This window comes from Ovis aries, chromosome 26 (genome assembly GCF_016772045.2).
Source record: "Ovis aries strain OAR_USU_Benz2616 breed Rambouillet chromosome 26, ARS-UI_Ramb_v3.0, whole genome shotgun sequence".
NCBI classification, from domain to species: domain Eukaryota; kingdom Metazoa; phylum Chordata; class Mammalia; order Artiodactyla; family Bovidae; genus Ovis; species Ovis aries.
Window position 1 is genome coordinate 43,908,937 of NC_056079.1, and position 22,913 is coordinate 43,931,849.

Consider the following 22,913-nt stretch of genomic DNA (forward strand, 5'->3'; position numbering starts at 1 on the left):
GTTCCAAAAATTGTATCTTTAAACTTAATTCTGTGACATCGTTTCTTCATAAATCTCTTTATGAAATGATTGGTTGACTTGTTGAGGCTCTTCCAATTTCATTTAGGTCACACATCAATTATACCCATCATAGGCAAGTTTTTTCATGGACATAATTGGGAGAGACCCTGAAATCTCTGTCCAAGGAGAGCTGTTCAACACATGGATATATTCTGTGACTTCCTGTTGTGGAGAGGGTGAGTCTGGATGAGCTGACATGATGAGTTCATGAGCTGGCATGACACTCACGCTTGTGTCAACAGTTCTAATCTCACACTGTGTAGACCACCATCTTATTGGAGGCTGGCTCCCATTATCCTGCATACAGCGATAACTTGTGCCGAATCGAGAGATGAATGTTTCCTTCAAACGGGAAAATAAAGAGAGATTTTTGGCATTCAAAATTTATTCATTAGCATCATGAGCAATCTCATATGACTCTGTTCTAAAGGGGCAAAGATGGTCTTGAAATGCCAAGAAGTGAAACTTCTAATCCCTCAAAGTCTAGGAATTATTTATCAAAATTCATCGACATTTTGAGATTCTTGAAAATTTTTAAGTTTTGAGTGAGAGATGTGATTCTTGGGACCATCAAAATCTACCATATGACCAGTCCTCTGGTTTGGAAAGAAATCTGTTGCCAGAACAGAGAATGTACTCTGAGAATGGGATACATGGCAAAAAACAAGTGGCATAGATAGGAATCTGCATAAACATTTTAGGTCTGCACTGATGACTATAGTTCTCAGGGAACCTTAAGAGATGAAGAAAGCAATAATTGGAGTATATTTCTTTAGGCCCATAGTAACAAAGGCTCTTCCCTTTTCTGTCCCTTAGGAGGTAATCAGAATTCCAAAGAAAGCTGGATAAAATGGAATAATACATTTTGTATAAGGAGTCTTAGAATTTTTCCATTGTAAAGTAAATATATATATATGTATATATATATATATATATATATATATATATATAAAATAATCAGTGGGGAAAAAAAAGAATTTTTCCAAAGTATTGTTGGCTTTCTTTGCTTCAGCCTTGCTACACTTTTGTTTCTCTTCATCGTCTAACTCCTACTGATCTCAAGCCTGAGAAATTCTTTCAAGGTAGACAGGAGGTGTGAAGAACGATCACGATGGTATTTTCTCCAACACTTTCATAGCCATGTTACCTGTGAATCTTCTGAAGCAATCAGTCGCTACCTTAGGTGAAAGAAATTTACAGTCCTCTAAAGCTTTACATAATATTTCTCTTAAGTCACATGAGTAAGTAGAAAGTGCTCAAGATTTAACAGATTCAGACCCATTTCTGGTGATTCAATTCAAGCTCACCAGACCAAGCACTTTGGCGACTTGCAGTCAGTCGCTGAACCTGTCTGGCCAAGTAGTAGCTCTCTCTAGTCGCCCAGTGAATGCGCTTGACTTGGTGATGTTCTAACTCTCCTCCAGCTCTTAGATTATAACACTCCTTGGAAACTTAAATGATATCTTTCCCATGTGTTCATTTTATGCATTTTGATTCGTTTTCCTTCTAAAATAAGGTACTTGTATTGGTAGAGAATAAACAAAATCCAGATTTCACAGGCTAACTGAGCCAGAAAGCAGAAAGCCGGAAGGACTGAAAAATCTAGTAAGATGCTCAGATTAATGTTAAAGATGTTGTGGTTAGCCACAATCAGAGAAGGTTTTAGACGGACACCCAAGGTCCCAGTGCTTTCAGCATTTGGAATTCCTGCTAATATTTCAAAACAATTTTCCATAATAAATCTGTTGTATTAAAGAATGTTAACACGCTGTATTTTATCATCTCATATTTTACAGATGTTACTTGCTTTAAGAGTTTTAAATATATCTTACTGGTATTTACATATTTAGGAAAAACAATAAGAAGAGATTTTATAAGAAAACAATAAGAAGAGATAGAATCAAGTTTTGACATGGATGACACACAAGGTGTGACAAGGAATTTTCCTATTCATGTATCCATTCCTTTATTCGTCAGTTTTCCTATTCATGTATCCATTCCTTTATTGATCACAGTTTTTTGAATGCTTACTCTGTGCCGGGTGATATGAGAATTGTAGTGAATAGAAACAGTTAAGTTTCTGCCTTCACAGTATTTACATTTTAGGAGAAGGCAAAGCAATTAGAATGTAATGTGGTAAGTGTAACAGGTATCCTGGGGCATGCAGAGAGAGAATGCCTAATTGGGACATGATATGTTAGGAGAGCTTTCTGCAGAAGCAACATACTAGCTGAGGCTAACTGTGGGTCCAAGCAGAGGGTTATGCATGCAAATGTTTTGAGAGACCAGGGAGATGATGCTAGGGAACCAAACAGATTTCAACCTAAGCTGCGTGTAGAGAACAAGGCGGGAAGTGATGGAGAATTAGACTGGAGGTGTCAGCAAAGGAGACTCTGAAGGGTATGGTTAGCCATGAGAAGCACATCTGATTTTGTTCTAAAGGCAATGAAAAGCCATTGGAGGTATTCAGATAGTCATTGACATGATTTAGAACATTTACTGTGGCTAAAGTAGAGAGTATAGAATGGAAATGAGACATTACTTTAAAAGTCACAGGCACCATACTTAGAAAGGATGGAATATAACAGGTTGAGGTGGCTGAACTGGGTTGTGACGAGGGGCATTCAAGACAAGTGAAAGAATTTGAGTCAAGAGTCAACATGACTTGTTGATGGATTTCAGGTGGATCAAAATAGAAAGCTGTCAGATTTGATGCCTAATTTCCCATCTTACATACACAGTTTGGTGGCAGTTGGGAAAGCTGTGCCTCCCAGAAAAAGGAGCAAACTGGGAATGAGAAATAAGAAGGATCTGTGTTAGAGGCAACTTCTCTTTGGAGTTGCTTTGGCCTCTGAGTGGAAATGTCAAGGATGTTGGATGTGGTAGTTTCAGGGTTCAGGGGAGAGATTTGAACTGAGGGACTAAAGTAGTCCTCAGTGGTCCTCATTTGAAAAGACCATGATGCTGGGAAAGATTGAAGATGGGAGGAGAAGGGGACGACAGATGATGAGATGGTTGGATGGCGTCACCGACTCCATGGACATGAGTTTGAGTAAACTTCAGGAGTTGGTGATGGACAGGGAGGCCTGGCGTACTGCAGTCCAAGGGGTTGCAGAGTCGGACACGACTGAGTAACTGAACTGAACTTAACTGAACTGACTAAAGCAGTGAGTCACCAATGGAAAGACAATAATGGTGAGGACAATGAAAGCTTATTCAGGACTTTCTATGCTTTAAGGACTGATGATTACTCAATTACTTGAAATATACTTCATTCATATTAATTCCTTAAATCTTCAAAATAACGCTTTGATGTAGATACTACTGTTATTCTCATTTTATAGATGAGGGAACAAAGACAAGGAGAGGGACAGATCCAGAATTGAATCCTGAAAACCTAGTCCTGGGGTCCACGGCCTTAATCACCGAGGTCACTGGAGCCACAGCAGCGTGGATACATGACCAAGAAAAGCATGTACAACCCAGCAGAGCATCCTCAGAGAGGACCCGATATCACCGGTATTTCAGAGGCTGGGAGAAAGGGAAGATATGCAGAAGAGACTTAAGGAGAAGAAGGTGATAGAGGGCAAGACTGCAGGTGAGCAGTGGTAAAAATCCTGCCTACTAATGCGGGTGATGCAGAAGATGTGGGTTCAGCCCCTGGGTTGGGAAGATCCCTTGGAGGTGGGCATGGCTACCCACTCCAATATTCTTGCCTGGACGATTCCATAGACATAGGAGCTCGGTAGGCTACAGTCAGTGGGATCTCAGAGAGCTGGACACAATTGAGCAACTGAGCACGCAGCAATGTACAAGGAAACGCATATCCTGAGTCATAAGGAAGCATCAGCGCTTTCAAATTCCACTGAGAAGTCTATGAAGATCAGCCCTAAAATATGCTCCTTGGGCCTGACAGGTCATGGGCCCAAGAGGAATGGGCTTGTAGGTCATCCCAAAGTCTGGCTCTTGTTCCATGGTCTAGAGATGGTCTGCCTGGGCTTTGTGCAGCAGAGTCCCCTGGATCCTACTTAGGCATGCAGATGCCCCTGTCTCCAACCCCGATCCAAAGATCCAGACACTTTTGAAGTTGAGAGGGGAGTACAGACACTTTGAAAGCTCTGCAGGAGATTTTGATGCCCATCCAAAATTCATAGTCAGTGCTCTTAGTCACTGGGGAGCCCCTGCTCACGTGGGGGCAATGACATTGATCCATTGAAGTTGTAGGAAGATTTCTCTGATGGTTGTGCACCAGTGTGGGGTGGGGCTGGTAGGGAGAATAGGGGCCAAACAACAGCTAAGAGAGCTAGACAGGCAAGTATTTTGGATAAACTAAACCTGGACTGAAAGATATAGCTTCTCCTTGAATTTCTCATACTTTTTACTTTCTTGAGGCAGAATCTATTAATATCACAGATACCTCGTTTCTGAAACCCTGCGGTCTTTGCACAGGAAAAAGTTTTTCATGGTGAGTTTTCAATGACTTAGTCTGGCAGATGTGAAGTTCAATCAAAAACTAGCAAGTCTCAGATATAGTTGGACACAAAGGGCTCCCCTACATTGTGTTGTTAGAAACGTGCGATTTTTTTTTCCCGTTGCTTAGAAACAATGCTTTAATACGTCTATAATTCTAAAAGCATGGGAGGGGGTTCCAATGGAAAGCATTGGGTTTATTTATTTATTTCAAAGAATTACAAAGAAGAGAGAAAAGGCACTGTTTTCCTTCCTGTCTGCTGCTTTTCAAAAAGCCTTAATTGAGCACAGCTGTGATATAGCCCAGACCTAAAACAGGAAATGAGTGTTTCGATAATTCTACATTTGCAAAGCACTTCTTAAATGCCGTGGTGAAAATACCAACAACAGTGTCTTTTGAGATTAACTGTGAAGGGATTGGATCTAACTCACCCAATTATTTCAGAACACCCCACTTTCAAAAAGATTCTGAAAAAATCTCTTTTCTCTAAGCTGTCAGGGTGCAGCAAACATAAAAATAAAAAGCAAGAAAAAAGAAGCAAAGTGAGTGTATAGAATAGAGTGAAAGGCTTTAAGCAAATTTCTCTTCCCTGCGCTGGGGCTGCCAAGTACATCCTCACGTTGTTTGATTTAGGAGCAGTCTTCGCTAGATCATTTTTTCAGTGGGAATGTGACTGGCGATGAAGAACTTGGGCTGTTGGACCAAGTCCTTAAGTACTTTGCAATGATGTGCTTCAGGAAGGGATATATATATAAAGACTTCCAACGTCAACACATTTTAAAGTTAATAGCAGCCCTGAGTCACACAGAGCCTTCCCCACCGCCACCCCAAGTTCCTCTCATTTGGATTACTGACAGGTAACGCTGACCTGCTGGCCTTGCTGCTGGCAGCGTAGGAAGACGCTTGCTTTGGGTCATTTGACTACAGTGTTCTTGGTCATAGGTTGCTGGGTTTGGGTGAGCTGCAAAGTGTGCTCAAGACAGCAAAAATTTTGTGTCCTAGTTTGTAAAACTGGCTTCCTTGAGAAAACAAAAAGAAATTATGACCATTTCATCCTGATTTTTCTTAGGAAATTCACTGTTTAGTTCAGTTTGAAAAGCACTTACTGAGTATATAGAGCTCCAGGCGCTGTGCTATATGTTGGTGTCACAGAGTTCTACTGCAAGTAAGTAATAGTTCAACGCAAGAATACGCAAGCTTTTCCGTAGAAGGTCAAGAAATCAATATTTGGGGCTTCGTGGGACAACATACAGTTTTCGCCACATGCTCTTCTTGTGTTCTTTTTCATGTTCACATGTTTTCTCCTTTACGACCATTTAGATATAAAATCCATGCAAAAGTAAATCGCTGATTTAACAGATAAATAAATAATACAGAAAAGGCAGCCCCACACATGGAGAAACAGTAGTTTGGGCCATAGGGAATTGCTGATAGTTGACCATCTTTTGATGGCAATTTTTTATGATTCTCTCTATGCGCTAAGTCCAACCTACAACACAGTTAAATTAAATTAAATTAAATTCCAGACAATTTTACAGTCTATAATGTTAAATATAAATGTATAGGTGAAGGAATTAATAAGTAGTACCTGAGAGTATCTTATCAGGAAGATAAATTTTGACTTACATTTTGATAAGCAGGTAGGAAGTAAGGTGGGAGGAGTTGGAGAGAGTCCAAGCAGACAAAACAGATGAGCTGTGACCCCAGACCCTCACAGTGGCTCTGAAGTACAGGGTGGGTACGAAAGATATACTTGGGTAAACTTGGGACTGAGTGTCCAGAGCTTCGTACTGCTTGCTGAGGAGTTTAGAGTGTATCCGACAAGTGTCAAGAACTGAAGACTTGGCCGGAGAAACGCTGCAACTCTACGTTCTAAAAAGTTAACTTTATCCGGTGTCAGCTTTCTCACGTGGCGCCCGTGTGCAAGAGGTATGAGAGTGCCTTTCTTAAATCATTTTTCTTCTATACACTGGGAACGTTATCAAGTATATTGATTTTGTTACAACAGAGTACTCTATCATCTGATGGAAATCCACCATAATAAAATGTAAGAATCTATGGTGTCTGTCATGTAAATAGTTTTTCTAAGGGGTAACTTTTTTTTTTTTGTATGAATTACAATATGGTAGCCACGCCTCTGGAAGCATAATAAAGTTACTTTATTCTGAAGTAAGTTAGGAAACTCTAAACAATCCAGATCCAGGCAAGAGTTGCTGAAGCACTGGGCAGCGGAGCTCATGGATGCTACCAACACTGAAGCTCCATGAGACGCTGATGTACAGATTAATAAAGAGAAGTGTTTACGTGGCTGTGAATTACTTTTATCTGAGACAACTGGCCAAACAGCTTCACCTTTAACTGTGAAAGGAAATGCGTGAGCTGTGATGAGCTTATGGAGAACTTGGAAAGTTGAATTTTGCAGATGCCTCGGGTGAGGTAAGTGTGTTTGTCTGGATCTCAAGAGAGGGGCTAATAGCATGCACAGGGTTCCTCAGAGTGTAAAGATAGGAGAAAACTGTAACGTAAAGAGAAGACTGGATAAGAAAGAGAAATCAGCTGAGAACACAACATACAAAGTTTGAAGGAAAATTTCAAAGGAAAAACAGATACAAGTGTTGTCATGGATTCAGAAAGGAGCAGAAACATTTCCAAACGTGTGGACATCAAAACCATACCCCATCCTTCCATGCGTGTCTGAGGGCTGAGAAGCTAGGAGGGCAGCAATTACTTTGGTAAGAGTGGTTTGGATAGTGTGGCTAAGAAAGAATTCAGATTTCTGGATACTGAGCAAGATGAAAGTGAAGATTGGGAGACAATGAGTGAGCATCAGATGCCCTGCCATCACCGTTTCAAAAAGTCTGACTGTGGAGTCAAGGTCAGGTAAATGAAACTCACTGTGGAAAGCTTTTGGGGGGTTTTAGGGTAGGAGAAGAGAAGGCAATGGCACCCCACTCCAGTACTCTTGCCTGGAAAATCCCATGGACGGAGGAGCCTGGGGGGCTGCAGTCCATGGGGCCACTAGAAGTCGGACAGGACTGAGCGACTTCACTTCCACTTTTCACTGTCATGCATTGGAGAAGGAAACGGCAACCCACTCCAGTGTTCTTGCCTGGAGAATCCCAGGAACGGGGGAGCCTGGTGGGCTGCCGTCTATGGGGTCGCACAGAGTCGGGCACGACTGAAGCGACTTAGCAGCAGCAGCAGCAGCAGCAGGGTAGAAGAGAAATAACAATAAAAGAAGATTGCATATTCAGTAATTACATGTATGAATAACGTATGAAGGACAAGTCACAAAGAAAAAACACAGCAAATGAACTTCCAAGTGTAAAGATCAGCAGAAAAGCGTGCAAAGGTAGCAGGACATGACCGACTGTCCAACACGCAGCCTGCAGCAGGTGCACTGTGAATTTGGGTGCTATCAGTGTTGCTCCGCTTCTCCCCCTGAGTGCCCTTTGTATTTTTACCGGCTGCAGGGATCTGGAATCAGAGGAAAGGAGGAGAGGCAGCATTGCCTCTAGGGTCTGCAGATATTTGGGGATATCTGCAGGAATGGAAGGCCGCCGGCAGTTCGACTCTTCTAAGCTCCCTGCATCAGAGAGAGAACAACAGCTCTGCTTCTCTGGGACTACCCTGTGTTGGGTCTGAGGATGAAAGACAAACCTAGAGATAAAGTCACTCATCCTAAATGGGAAAGCTCTTTCTCCACATGTGAATTCTGGAGCCCAGTGTATAAAAAGTACTGTCTTTTAAAAATTTATTCTCGGTTCCTCTCCACACGTCTCCTCCCCATCACTGCCACTGCCGTTGAAGCCATAGGACCCATCAAGCTGGTATGTTTGTTTTCTGTTTTTTAACTTTGATGGAGTGTAGTTGGTTTACAATGTTGTTAAATGTTGAGTTTCAGGTGTATAGCAAAGTCAGTCAGTTATACATGTATATGCATTCAACCTTTTTCAGATTCTTTTTCCATATAAGTTACTACAGAATATTGAGTAGAGCCCCTGTGCCATACAGTAGGTCCTTGTTGCTTATCTGTTTTATACATAGCAGTGTGTGTGTGTTCATCCCAAGCTCCTGATTTACTCACACCCCACCCCGTCCCCTAGTTTAGGTATGTTTAGACTTTCCAAAGCCGTGAACTTGTCCTGAGGACAGGTTTGTGAGCAGATTTTCCTTCCATGATTAAGTGAAACTAGGGCTTTCTCTGACACCAAAAACACAAGCTCTCTTCTTCCGAGATGGATTGATAAACATCATCCTCTGCCTTGATGGCACTCCTGGAGACTGCTCGTTTGTGCAAAGACAGCAATCTCCCTCTGAATCTCAAAATGGATGACTCCATACATTATTCCTGGAAAACAGAGAGAGCTGAATCACTTAGAGTTCACCCAGGTCCCGACCAGACACAATGATACATTCAGGAGGACGCCAGCAGCATAGATCATCACAGGCTTATTGAGCACACCTTAAGAACTAAATTTGTAGTCTCTGAATCTTCCTAAACCACTGAAATGCTCTTTGCCCTTCCCTGCTGTTCAAGAGCCTGGCAGGAATGTAGAGAACTTAAGGTATCCAGGGTGGATGTTCCTAAAATTCAATCAGATCAGCAGGATGGGAGAGGAGCTTCATTTTGGTGAAGAGATATGAAGGGTTGAAACTGCAGCTTGACATTTCTGAAATCTATCTGCATGTCTGAAGGTTGGGGCTGAGGTTCACTGGACTTTGGATTATCTATCTTTAAGGTCATGAACAAGGAAACTAGGAGACTTATTCACGTGCAACTATGGCGTGATCTCAAAAATATTGGAGCTAACAATCGAGTAGCATTAAGAATTAAGGTGTAAATTGCTCAAGAGGCTTCAGGGACACATGATGGTGGGCTTGTTGATTTCAGCCTATATGGTTCTCACAAAGATGAAACGCTTTGCAAATTTCTTTCAAGGGCAGTGTATCCAGTGTACCAATATTGAATAAAGTACCTGCATGTCCGTCTGCTCAGAAGAAAATGAAGTTGTCCCTGCCTATAAAGATCCCACCTTGTCCTTTACAAGGTGGCTCAGTTGTAAAGAATCTGCCTGTCAAGCAGGAGACACAAGAGATGTGCGTTAGATCCCTGGGTTGGGAAGATCCCCTGGAGAAGGAAATGGCCACCCACTGCAGTCTTCTTGCCTGGAGACCCCATGGACAGGGGAGCCTGGTGGGCTACAGCCCATGTTTAGTCATAGCTCAATGAATGAACAGCAATGCAGCAACAGCTTTGATAGAGTCTGGAAGAGGTGTTCCTGAGAGGAGAAGGTGTGTGAAATCTGAATCGGGATAACATTAATTTTTAATAAAGGTTTTTTAATGTGGACCATTTATTTTAAAGTCTCTACTGAATTTGTTACAATATTGCTTCTGCTTTACGTTCTGGTGTTTCGGCTGAGAGGCACGTGAGATCTTAGCTCCGAAGCCAGGGATTGAACTCATACCTCCTGCTCTGGAAGGTGAAATCATTTTTTAGAATCTTTTTAGCACATTTTTTAAAATTTTTAATTGGAAGGCAGTTACTTCATGGAAGGAACTTCCATGAATGAATGGAAGCAACTTCATGGCACACTGGAACTTGTGGACACAGGGTAGAGGGTGAGCAGCATTGCCATGTACGTACTGCCGTGTATAAAACCAATACAGTATTGTAAAGCAAAATAAAGTAAAAATAAAAATTAAAATAAATAAATAAATTTTTTAAAAAAGATAGATAGCAGGCTTCTCTGGTAGCTCAGACGGTAAAGAATCCGCCTGTAATGCAGGTGCCCCTGGTTTGATTCCTGGGTCAGGAAGATCCCCTGGAGAAGGGTTAGGCTACCCACACCAGTATATTTGGGCTTCCCTGGTGACTCAGACGGTCAAAAAAATTTGCCTGCAATGTAGGAGACCTGGGTTTAATCCCTGGGTTGGGAAGATCCCCTGGAGAAGGGAAAGGCTACACACTCCAGTATTCTGGCCTGGAGAAGTCCATGGACAGAGGAGCCCGGCAGGCTACAGTCCATGGAGTCGCAGAGTCTGAGCCTGAGCAACTGAGCATGGCACAGCACAATGGGCAGCTGCTGTCTAACCAGGGAGCCCAGTCTGGGGCTCTGTGACCTAGAGGGGTGGGATGGAGGGGGAGGGAGACTCTCGAGGGAGGGGTATACATATCTATCAGACTGATTCGCTTTGTATGACAAAAACCAATGCAACTTGGGACAGCGAAGTCTTAACCACTGGACTGCAGGGAATTCCCGTGATGATGCTCTCGATCGGATTTTTTTCTTGCTGCTGCTGCTGTCACTTCAGTCGTGTCCAACTCCCCGAGACCCCATAGATGGCAGCCTTCCAGGCTCCTCCATCCCTGGCATTCTCCAGGCAAAAAAAAAAACACTGGAGTGGGTTGCCATTTCCTTCTCCAATGCATAAAGTGAAAAGTGAAAAGTGAAAGTGAAGTCACCCAGGCACGTCCAACTCCCCGAGAGCCCATGGACTGCAGCCTACGAGGCTGCTCCCCAACCCCCAACCCCCTGCCATGGGATTTTCCAGGCAAGAGTACTGGAGTGGGGTGCCATTGCCTTCTCCGATTTTTTCTTAACCTATTGCAAATATTTTCATATTTAAACATTTACGATAGGTCAGATGATGCTAAGTCAGTTCAGTCATGTCCAACTCTTTGCAACCCCATGGAGTATAGTCTCCAAGCTCTTCTCTCCATGGCAAGAATACTGGAGTGGGTTACCATGTCCTTCTCCAGAGGATCTTCCCAACCCAGGGATCTAACCCAAGTCTACCTGCATTGGTAGGAGGTTTCTTTACCAGTAGTGCCATCTGGGAAGCCCACTATTTTAAAAATTTACAATAGGTCCAGATGGTACAAACATACTAATAAACCTCCCTGCTGCCTCTGATTCCTCTTTTACCTACGACTCTTCAGATCCTGAGGGTGTCTGTGGATGTGCGCAAGGGCTAATAGACTATTAGATTTTCGGAGGACAGCTCTTCTCTGGAAATTCCCTAGGCTGCTCCAAGCCCTTCCTCCATTCTGTCTTGGCTTCAGTTAAACTGTTCAGTTGCATCCCTTCAAGAAGTACAGAAGAAGGAGAAAAGTACAAATGGACTGATTTACAGAAACAGACGCACAGATGTGGAAACGAGCTTATGGGCACCGAAGGGGAAACGGAGAAGGAGAGACAAATGTGCAGTTTGGGATTAGCAGACACACACTATTGTGTATAAAACAGAGAAAAACAAGGCCTTTCTGCATAGCATAGGGAACCATGCTTAATATCTTATAATAAATTACAACAGAACAGAATATGAGAAAGAATATGCACGTTTATGTGTAAAAAAATCACTTTGCTATACACCTGAAACTAACACGATATAAATCAACTATACCTAAATTTAAAAGAGAAAAAGGAAATAAAATTCTCCCTAAGCTGCATGAGGTCAGATCTGGAACAAGGGCGGGCAAGGGGAGGGCCTGACATGCACCCATTAAGTTGAGCACCAATGCTTCCATGTGGATTTCCCTTCTTATCACATGAAGTGGAAAGACTGTCTTCTTAAGATACAAGGGCAAGATTTGAACAAGGATTTTTACGAATACCCGTGAACAGCAAACGGTGTCACTTTGTGGCTGGAGATGACTCCATTAAGTCCCAAACCCAAAAGCTGTGTGATCCAGTTGCTAGTAGATGTCAGGGACACAAAGAAGAAGGAAAATAATGTATCAAGAATTGTGGGGCTTCCCTGGTAGTCCAGTGGTTAGGAATCAGCCTGCTAACGCAGGGGACATGGGCCTGATCGCAGGTCCACAAAGACCCCGCCTGACACAGGGCAACTAAGCCCGCGGGCTGTAAGTAAGGAGCCAGCCCTCTAGAGCCTACGCTCTGCACCGAGGGCACGGCAGTGAGAAGGCTGAGCACCACAGCTTGAGAGCAGACCAGACCCCGCACCCAGAGAGAGGCTGTGTGCACGGCCAAAGACTAAATACAGAAATAAACCTATGAGAAAAACATTGGGAGGTCTTCCCTGGTGGTGCACTGCTGGGGACTTTGCTTTCCAACGCATGGGGTGCAGGTTTGATCCTGGCTGGGGAACTAAGATCCTACACGCCTTGAGAGGAAGAAACAAACAAGCAAAGCATAAAACCGAAGCAGTATTTTAACAAATCCAGTAAAGACTTTAAAAATGGTCCACATTAAAAAAAAAAAAAAGCGTTTTGACCGGGTCTATTTCACCGATAGGGCTCTTGGAGGGGCAGCACAGAAAGACCACATCTTCTTTTAGAAAATGTCTCACTTGGTTGCAGAGGCTGCTCTCTGCAAAGAGGTTCTAAAATATCGTCATTGAAAAAAATGAAAGTTAATTAATGGAACCGCAGCGAAGATGCGATCTCAGCAATGAACGCTGATATCCCCTCCCTGACTTAGAGTGATGGTGCCAAATGAGTCCTGCTAGGGAATTAACGTAAATTATTCATTGAAATTCTCTTGCCTCTCCTTCAGCCACCCCTTGCCAGAGAAGGATGGATCTCCATAGAACTCTACCCTGAGCTTTCTGTCAGGAACATTTTCAATTCCTCACTCAATGGCCCACACTGCTGGTAGGGGCAACTGGACGCCCCATGTGGATAAATGCCACGTGACAGGCGTTGCCTCCGCTGGACACACACTCTAGGAGACAAGGACGCAGGGAGGGCTGTGTCTGGGAGGGAGGCACATGTTTCTCACTGTTTATAGAGTTCAGCTCAGTTCCCTTTTCACTCACTCTCTCTCTTGCTCTTGCTCTCCTCCAGCCTAGAGTTCCACGTCAGAGGTGGAGACTCTACGACCAACTGATATTCTCAGCACATCTCTATAGTGGATGTCTTAGGCAAACTGTGAAGCTCTTTCTAATTTTTTATTCCTTATTATCAGCTTCCACCAGATGATGCCCCTGACTGGTGTAACACAGAGGACTTTCTGCACTGACGGCTTAAAGAAAGCAAATTAAGAAATACCAACTTATATGCTTTGAAATTACTTAGTTTTTTAAATGTAAATTTTCATATTTTAAATGATAAAAATAACCTGTGAAACTTAGCCTGAAAAAGATCTGTAGTATCAAATCCAAACAGAGCCAAGAACAAGAGGAGCAATGACCACATATTTTCAAATATAGTAATAAAGCGATACTTCTACTTATTCAGTAGATCCTACTCTCCTGCTGCGGCTGGTGCTGCTAAGTCACTTCAGTCATGTCCGACTCTGTGCGACCCCATAGACGGCAGCCCACCAGGCTCCCCCATCCCTGGGATTCTCCAGGCAAGAACACTGGAGTAGGTTGCCGTTTCCTTCTCCAATGCATGACAGTGAAAAGTGGAAGTGAAGTCACTCAGTCCTGTCCGACTTCTAGTGGCCCCATGGACTGCAGCCTACCAGGCTCCTCCATCCATGGGATTTTCCAGGCAAGAGTACTGGAGTGGGGTGACATTGCCTTCTCCGAAAACCTGCTTTAGTTGGGAGTAAACACTCTTTCATTCAAAGCACCAGCCCCATTGATCAGTGTGCTCTAGGGTCTTCGATTGTCAATATCAGTTTTGATGGCCATGTTAAAATATTTTTTGCTACTACATTGCTGAAAGAAGCATCACACTTGCTATTGAGCATTTATTTGTTTGAGTGTTGTCTCCTGTGAGGTCACTTAGCTTTCGCATCTCCCAATCAAAAGTCTCAACATAGCCCAAGGCAAGCTTAACCCTGAGGTCACTCTTCCTCCTGTAAAGGGAGTGGGCGATTGCACTGTGTATGGTCCCCAAGCTTCTCCTCACTTCCTGCTGACTTTCTGTGAGCCGAAGACTCAGCCTGACTCAGCAAGAGGACTTTTCAACCAGTCAAGGGTAACTGTGAGACATTTCTTTATAATCATAGTATTTTATAAGCACAGGTTTCTTTTCCGAGGAAGTGACAGCCAAATGGGATAAACATATTAAGGGCCGCGCTCTCTCTCATTTTTCCTTCCACTTCCATCAATGTTAAAAATAATGGCTACAGAACAAGGAAGCTGTTCTTAGCAAGGAGGCAGCATAATTATATTATTTTCTTCATAGTTATTCAGGATTAAAGAGTGAGGATAACAACAAATTGAATTTACTGGAGGCGTCTATTAAATGCATTGATGTGCTGTATATATAATACGGGCTTCCCTGGTGGCTCAGAGGATAAAGCGTCGGCCTGCAACGCAGGAGACCCGGGTTCAATCCCTGGTTTGGGAAGATCCCCTGGAGAAGGAAATGGCAACCCACTCCAGTATTCTTGCCTGGAGAATCCCATGGACAGAGGAGCCTGGCGGGCTACAGTCCACAGGATTGCAAAGAGTTGGACACGACTGATATATATATATATATACACCTGGAGTTGAAGAAACATTTTCTGAGTAGTAGAAAGAAACTAGATAAAACTTTCAGCCAGATAACAAGGGCTAAATTTTCTAGGGTTAAGTAGTCTCACAACCTTGAAATATACTTTGCTTCTCTGAGGTTCAGTATGTTTATAGCTAAAAAAAAAAGAGATTAAAAATAACCTCAGAGGGACTGCCTTGGCAATCCAGTGATTAAGACTCTGCACTTCCACTTCAGGGGTGCAGGATTGATCCCCAGGGGGATAACTAAGATCTGTCACGACATGTGGTGTGACCAAGAGAATAACAAAAAATTCACAAAACGAGCATCTAAATATGGACAGGACCTGGCTGAGGGCGTTCAGGTGGAAGCTGACACTATGGATGAACGCCCTTCACACAGATCTGTCTTCTGCCTGGAGACTCCCCACGATGATTCTCACAGAGGGACTGGACATTCCTGGCCAGAGATTTTATCTTCTGCAGCAACAGTCGCAGAAGGCTTTCATGTATTCTTGAGAATAGAAGTATATACCGTTAAATATTTACCCAAAGGTATATAGCACATTTTAAAAATTATCTGTGAGATAGTTCAGTTCAGTTCAGTTCAGTCGCTCAGTCATGTCCGACTCTCTGAGACCCCATGAATCGCAGCATGCCAGGCCTCCCTGTCCATCACCAACTCCCGGAGATGACTCAGACTACGTCCATCGAGTCCGTGATGCCATCCAGCCATCTCATCCTCAGTCGTCCCCTTCTCCTCCTGCCCCCAATCCCTCCCAGCATCAGAGTCTTTTCCAATGAGTCAACTCTTCACAGGAGGTGGCCAAAGTACTGGAGCTTCAGCTTCAGCATCATTCCTTCCAAAGAAATCCCAGGGTTGATCTCCTTTAGAATGGACTGGTTGGATCTCCTTGCAGTCCAAGGGACTCTCAAGAGTCTTCTCCAACACCACAGTTCAAAAGCATCAATTCTTCGGCACTCAGCCTTCTTCACAGCCCAACTCTCACATCCATACATGACCACAGGAAAAACCATAGCCATGACTAGACGGACTTTAGTCGGCAAAATAATGTCTCTGCTTTTGGATATGCTATCTAGGTTGGTCATAACTTTTCTTCCAAGGAGTAAGTGTCCTTTAATTTCATGGCTGCACTCACCATCTGCAGTGATTTTGGAGCCCCCAAAAATAAAGTCTGACACTGTTTCCACTGTTTCCCCATCTATTTCCCATGAAGTGATGGGACTGGATGCCATGATCTTCATTTTCTGAATGTTGAGCTTTTAAGCCAACTTTTTCACTCTCCTCTTTCAGTTTCATCAAGAGGCATTTTAGTTCCTCTTCATTCTCTGCCATAAGGGTGGTTTCATCTGCATATCTGAGGTTATTGATATTTCTCCCAGCAATCTTGATTCCAGCTTGTGTTTCTTCCAGTCCAGCATTTCTCATGATGTACTCTGCATAGAAGTTAAATAAGCAGGGTGACAATATACAGCCTTGACATACTCCTTTTCCTATTTGGAACCAGTCTGTTGTTCAATGTCCAGTTCTAACTGTTGCTTCCTGACCTGCATACAGATTTCTCAAGGGGCAGGTTAGGCGGTCTGGTATTCCCATCTCTCTCAGAATTTTCCACAGTTTATTGTGATCCACACAGTCAAAGGCTTTGGCATAGTCAACAAAGCAGAAATAGATGTTTATCTGGAACTCTCTTGCTTTTTCCATGATCCAGCAGATGTTGGCAATTTGATCTCTGGTTCCTCTGCCTTTTCTAAAACCAGCTTGAACATCAGGGAGTTCACGGTTCACGTATTGCTGAAGCCTGGCTTGGAAAATTTTGAGCATTACTTTACTAGCCTGTGAGATGAGTGCAATTGTGCGGTAGTTTGAGCACTCTTTGGCATTGCCTTTCTTAGGAATTTGAATGAAAACTGACCTTTTCCAGTCCTGTGGCCACTGCTGAGTTTTCCAAATTTGCTGGCATATTCAGTGCAGCACTTTCACAGCATCATCTTTCAGGATTTGAAGCAGCTCAACTGGAATTCCATCACCTCCACTAGCTTTGTTCGTAGTGACGCTTTCTAGGGCCCACTTGACTTCACATTCCAAGATGTCTGGCTCTAGATTAGTGATCACATCATCATGATTATCTTGGTCCTGAAGATCTTTTTTGTACAGCTCTTCCATGTATTCTTGCCACCTCTTCTTAATATCTTCTGCTTCTGTTAGGTCCAGACCATTTCTGTCCTTTACTGAGCCCATCTTTGCATGAAATGTTCCATGGTGTCTCTAATTTTCTTGAAGAGATCTCTAGTCTTTCCCATTCTGTTGTTTTCCTCTATTTCTTTGCATTGATCGCTGAGGAAGGTTTTCTTATCTCTTCTTGCTATTCTTTGGAACTCTGCATTCAGATGCTTATATCTTTCCTTTTCTCCTTGGCTTTTCACTTCTCTTCTTTTCACAGCTATTTGTAAGGCCTCCCCAGACAGCCATTTTGCTTTTTTGCATTTCTTTTCCATGGGGATGGTCTTGATCCCTGTCTCCTGTACAATGTCATGAACCTCATTCCATAGTTCATCAGGCACTCTATCTATCAGATCTAGGCCCTTAAATCTATTTCTCACTTCCACTGTATAATCATAAGGGATTTGATTTAGGCCATACCTGAACGGTCTAGCGGTTTTCCCTACTTTCTTCAATTTGAGTCTGAATTTGGTAATAAGAAGTTCATGATCTGAGCCACAGTCAGCTCCTGGTCTTGTTTTTGCTGATTGTATAGAGCTTCTCCATCTTTGGCTGCAAAGAATGTAATCAATCTAATTTCGGTGCTGACCATCTGGTGATGTCCATGTGTAGAGTCTTCTCTTGTGTTGTTGGAAGGGGGAGTTTACTATGACCAGTGCGTTCTCTTGGCAAAACTCTTGTTAGTTTTCACCCTGCTTCATTCTGTACCCAAGGCCAAATTTGCCTGTTACTCCAGGTGCTTCTTAATTTCCTACTTTTGCATTCCAGTCCCCTGTAATGAAAAGGACATATTTTTGGGTGTTAGTTCTAAAAGGTCTTGTAGGTCTTCATAGAACCGTTCAACTTCAGCTTCTTCAGTGTTACTGGTTGGGGCATAGACTTGTATTACTGTGATATTGAATGGTTTGCCTTGGAAACGAACAGAGATCATTCTGTCGTTTTTGAGACTGCATCCAAGTACTGCATTTCGGACACTTTTGTTGACTATGATGGCTACTCCATTTCTTCTGAGGGAATTCCTGCCTGCAGTAGTAGATGTAATGGTCATCTGAGTTAAATTCACCCATTCCAGCCCATTTTAGTTCACTGATTCCCAGAATGTCGACCTTCACCCTTGCCATCTCTTGTTTGACCACTTCCAATTTGCCTTGATTCATGGACCTGACATTCCAGGTTCCTATGCAATATTGCTCTTTACAGCATCCGATCTTGCTTCTTTCACCAGTCACATCCACAGCTCAGTATTGTTTTTGCTTTGGCTCCATCCCTTCATTCTTTCTGGAGTTATTTCTCCACTGATCTCCAGTAGCATATTGGGCACCTACTGACCTGGGGAGGTCCTCTTTTGGTATCCTATCATTTTTCCTTTTCATACTGTTCATGGTGTTCTCAAGTTTTAATATATAAATAAACTTCAAATTCCTCTCTAAGTAATGACAAATGTGTAGGTTAGTTCCCTCAGTCCTATGAAAGCAGAACTGGGTTGAGGAGTGGCACGTAAAATGTCGGAAAGGCTCTCACCTCTCACCAATCTCTAGTTAATGAATTTAAACGCTGGCATCTCAGCTGACTGTTTTGTCATCACTCTGCGTGGAGAATCCCTGATTCCAGGCTGGAAGAGTCACTGTTGTTCAGTCACTCAGTCGCTCAGTCGTTTCTGACTCTGCGACCCCATGGACTACAGCCCACCAGGCCTCCCTGTCCTTCACCATCTCCCAGAGCTTACTCAAACTCACGTCCATTGAGTTGGTGATGCCAGCAAACGATCTGGTCCCTAGTCACCTCATGCTGTTGCTCTTTCTTCTACAAAAAGCAGGACACCCAGCTCTTAGATGACAAGAGGTCACCAAGAAGTCCCATCACGGGCAAAGTAGGACTCCATCCCCGGCCTCTTGAAGGAAAAGGCAATTACTTCTGCAGATTCTCAAACAGTAATGCAGAGGAAGAGAGGGGGTAAAGCAAGTAGGTTGATTTTTAAATTAGTATCAGTAGATATAATATGGAGAAGGCAATGGCATCCCGCTCCAGCACTCTTGCCTGGAAAATCCCATGGATGGAAAAACCTGGTAGGCTATAGTCCATCGGGTCGTGAAGAGTCGGACACGACTGAGTGACCTCACTTTCACTTTTCATTTTCATGCTTTGGAGAAGGAAATGGAAACCCACTCCAGTGTTCTTGCCTGGAGAATCCCAGGGATGGTGGAGCCTGGTGGCCTGTCATCTAAGGGGTCACACAGAGTCGGACACGATTGAAGCGACTTAGCAGCAGCAGATATAATATAGCTACACTCCTGCTATCTCCAAGGCAGGGAGCAGAAAGGGGCAACATCTCATGTTCTCAGGGATGATATTTACAACAAGCTACACTAGCAAAGAGACTGGTGGTTGCCGACGGGGAGAGCACGTGGGAGGGATGGATCAGGAGTCTGGGTTTAGCAGATGCAAATTATTATATGTCCGATGGATAAACAAGGTCCTGCTGTGCAGCACAGGGAATTATACTCAATATCCTGTGACAAACCACGATGGAGAGGAATATGAGAAAAAGAATGTATTATATGTATAACAATAATTTTGCTGTACTGGAGAAATTAATGCAACACTGAAAATCAACTATGCTTCAATAAAATAAACTAAAAAGCAGACAAGAAAACAGTCTATAGATAGTTTAGGGTCACGCGTCCTTAAAGGGATGCCGTCTCCTTTGATTTGGAAAGAGAATGTTTTGGCATAATACCTTTTTGTCCAGTGTTTTTGTTGGACTATGATTTCTTAATTATGATAATAGAGGCCTAAGAATATTTATATGATTGTGAGGTACAATATTTTTAAAAGTGACAGAAAGATGTTCCCTGTAATGCCAACAGAAAAAAAAAAAAAAAAAAAAAAGTAGTAAGTAAGCCGGGTGGAGCACGCTTGCAGTCCAGCAGGATGGGGGAAGATCCTAGGAAACCAGGCTTGCCTCCAACCTGGCCACTGCCTGACTGTGAGCACCTGGGCCAGCCATTTAAGCTAGACGAGTACTGGCCAATCAACCAAAAGTCAAGCAGCAAATACAGGCCTTATACATATTACTGAATATTCTAGTAGCCATATTAAAAATTTTTTTAAAGAAATATGTGAAGTTGTGGGCTTCCCAGGTGGTGTTAGTGGTAAAGAACCCACCAGCCAGTGAAGGAGACATAACAACCCTGAGTTCAACACCTGGGTTGGGAAGATCTCCTGGAGGAGGACATGGCAACCAGCTGCAGTATTCTTGCCTGGAGAACCCCATGGACAGAGAAGCCTGGCGGACTGCAGCCTACAGGGTCACGAAGAGTCAGACACGACTGAAGTGCCTCAGCATGCACACAAGCATGCGAAGCTACCTTCAAACCTGTTTTAATTAACCACATATATAAGATATTATCATTTAAACATAAAGTCAGTTTCAAGATTATTGAGATGTTTTACATTTTTTTCATTGTAAATCTGCAAGATAGAGTATTTTATATTTCCAGTACATTTCCATACAGACCAACTCCATCGCAAGTGTTCCTAGCCACATGTGGCTCACAGCCACTGGAAAACGCAGTTTTAGACTGTTAGGGTCTTCATTTGTAAAATAAAGAAGATGACCATCTCATCCATGCCTAACAATATTTAATTATTTGGTGCTGCCTTTTACCAAGAAAAAAAAAAAAAAGGCCCTGTATGCATTACTTTGTCGAGTAAGGTCCGTCTAGTCAAGGCTATGGTTTTTCCTGTGGTCATGTATGGATGTGAGAGTTGGACTGGGAAGAAGGCTGAGCACCGAAGAATTGATGCGTTTGAACTGTGGTGTTGGAGAAGACTCTTGAGAGTCCCTTGGACTGCAAGGAGAGCCAACCAGTCCATTCTGAAGGAGATCAGCCCTGGGTGTTCATTGGAAGGCATGATGCTAAAGCTGAAACTCCAGTACTTTGGCCACCTCATGCGAAGAGCTGACTCATTGGAAAAGACTATGATGCTGGGAGGGATTGGGGGCAGGAGGAGAAGGGGACAACAGAGGATGAGATGGCTGGATGGCATCACTGACTCGATGGACATGAGTCTGAATGAACTTCAGGAGTTGGTGATGGACAGGGAGGCCTGGCGTGCTGCGGTTCATGGGGTCGCAGAGTCGGACACGACTGAGCGACTGAACTGAACTGATGCAATAACTTCAAGCATCAACCAGATGTTTCTTTCTTTCTAAAATTACACATGTTACTTAAAATGTTGAGAGCAAAATTTCTTGTGAAAAATGGAAAAATTTAATACCTCCATCAAACTTTTTTGTAGGACTTAAATTGTGTATATCAAATGACCTAACATGATAAATGCTCAATATATATTTTTTGACATTTGGAATTAAAATATACTAAAAAGATGGAAGAGGAAGTGGCAATCCACTCCAGTATTCTTGCCTGGAAAATCTTATGGACTGAGGAGCCTGGCAGTCTACAGTCCATGGGGTCACAAAGACTCAGACATGCCTGGGCACGCACACATACTAAGTATGAAGGACGAGAGAATGGAGAAGCCTCTGTCGTGGGGCAAATCTGAAACCATGGGACGTGGCATGTATTAAATATTACACTTGCCAGTTCATGAAAATTGACGTCTATTATTGATTGCCCTTTCCTTTTTGGGGGGCTTCCCTGGTGGCTCAGCTGGTGAAGAATCCGCTTGCAATGCATAAGGTCTGGGTTCGATCCCTGGACTTGGAAGTTTCCCTTAAGAAGGGCATGGTAACGCATCCCAGTATTCCTGCCTGGAGAACCCATGGACAGAGGAGCCTGGCGGGCTGCAGTCCACAGGGTCACAAAGAGTCGGACAGGACTGAGCAACGAAGGACTTGCACCCGCTTTTTTCTGGATTTTTCTTTCAGGACAGTTAACGATTCAACTCTCATTCTAGGTACCTGACTTTCCCTGAAAAAAGAACACTATAGGATTCAAACCAGCCCAATCTGATCACCAGCACCTGGAGTTTGAGTTTGAGGAAGAAACTCCAGGAAGGAATATGGTTGGAGGATTCCCCTCCCAGTGGGACATTCTAGGAGAGACTGTCCATTTCCTCCTCCTGCTCATTTCTCTGGACCGTCGCTGGATGCTGTCCCCCGTCTGGTTACTTAGCCTTTCCTTTCATTCTGTAGCATTCCCTACAGCTTTCACAGAAATTCCCCCTCTTTGATCAATACAGATACTTTCTGCCAAACACCCTGATTGGGCTAGATCAAAAAATTATACTTTTAAGCTCCATGAACCCTTCTCATTTGAATACCCCTCCAGTTGAAATATCAGTTTCAACACTTCGGACAGCTTCTTTCAATTGACATATGAAATCAATAATCAGTCACACTTGCTTAATTTCTGCTGGTAAGTTTTCTGGTCTTCCAGGCTATGATGTAGAGATCAAATTACCAACATCCACTGGATCATGGAAAAAGCAAGAGTTCCAGAAAAACATCTATTTCTGCTTTATTGACTATGCCAAAGCCTTTGACTGTATGGATCACAATAAACTGTGGAAAATTCTGAGAGAGATGGGAATATCAGATCACCTAACCTGCCTCTTGAGAAACCTATATGCAGGTCAGGAAGCAACAGTTAGAACTGGACATTGAACAACAGACTGGTTCCAAATAGGAAAAAGAGTACGTCAAGGCTATATATTGTCACCCTGCTTATTTAACTTCTATGCAGAGTACATCATGAGAAATGCTGGGCTGGAAGAAGC

General features: G+C 43.2%; 1 long non-coding RNA gene across 1 annotated transcript in view; it reads right to left on the reverse strand.

Annotated features, from left to right (window-relative positions):
* Positions 1-8,366: 8,366 nt before the first annotated feature.
* The window catches only part of LOC105605292 (uncharacterized), a 95,634-nt gene continuing 81,087 nt past the window's right edge, over positions 8,367-22,913 (reverse strand). Inside the window, exons 7-8 of the long non-coding RNA XR_003587113.3 lie at positions 11,464-11,621; positions 8,367-8,882 (exon numbers count right to left, since the gene is read on the reverse strand). This is a non-coding gene — a long non-coding RNA (uncharacterized LOC105605292). The remainder of the gene's footprint in view (positions 8,883-11,463; positions 11,622-22,913) is intronic.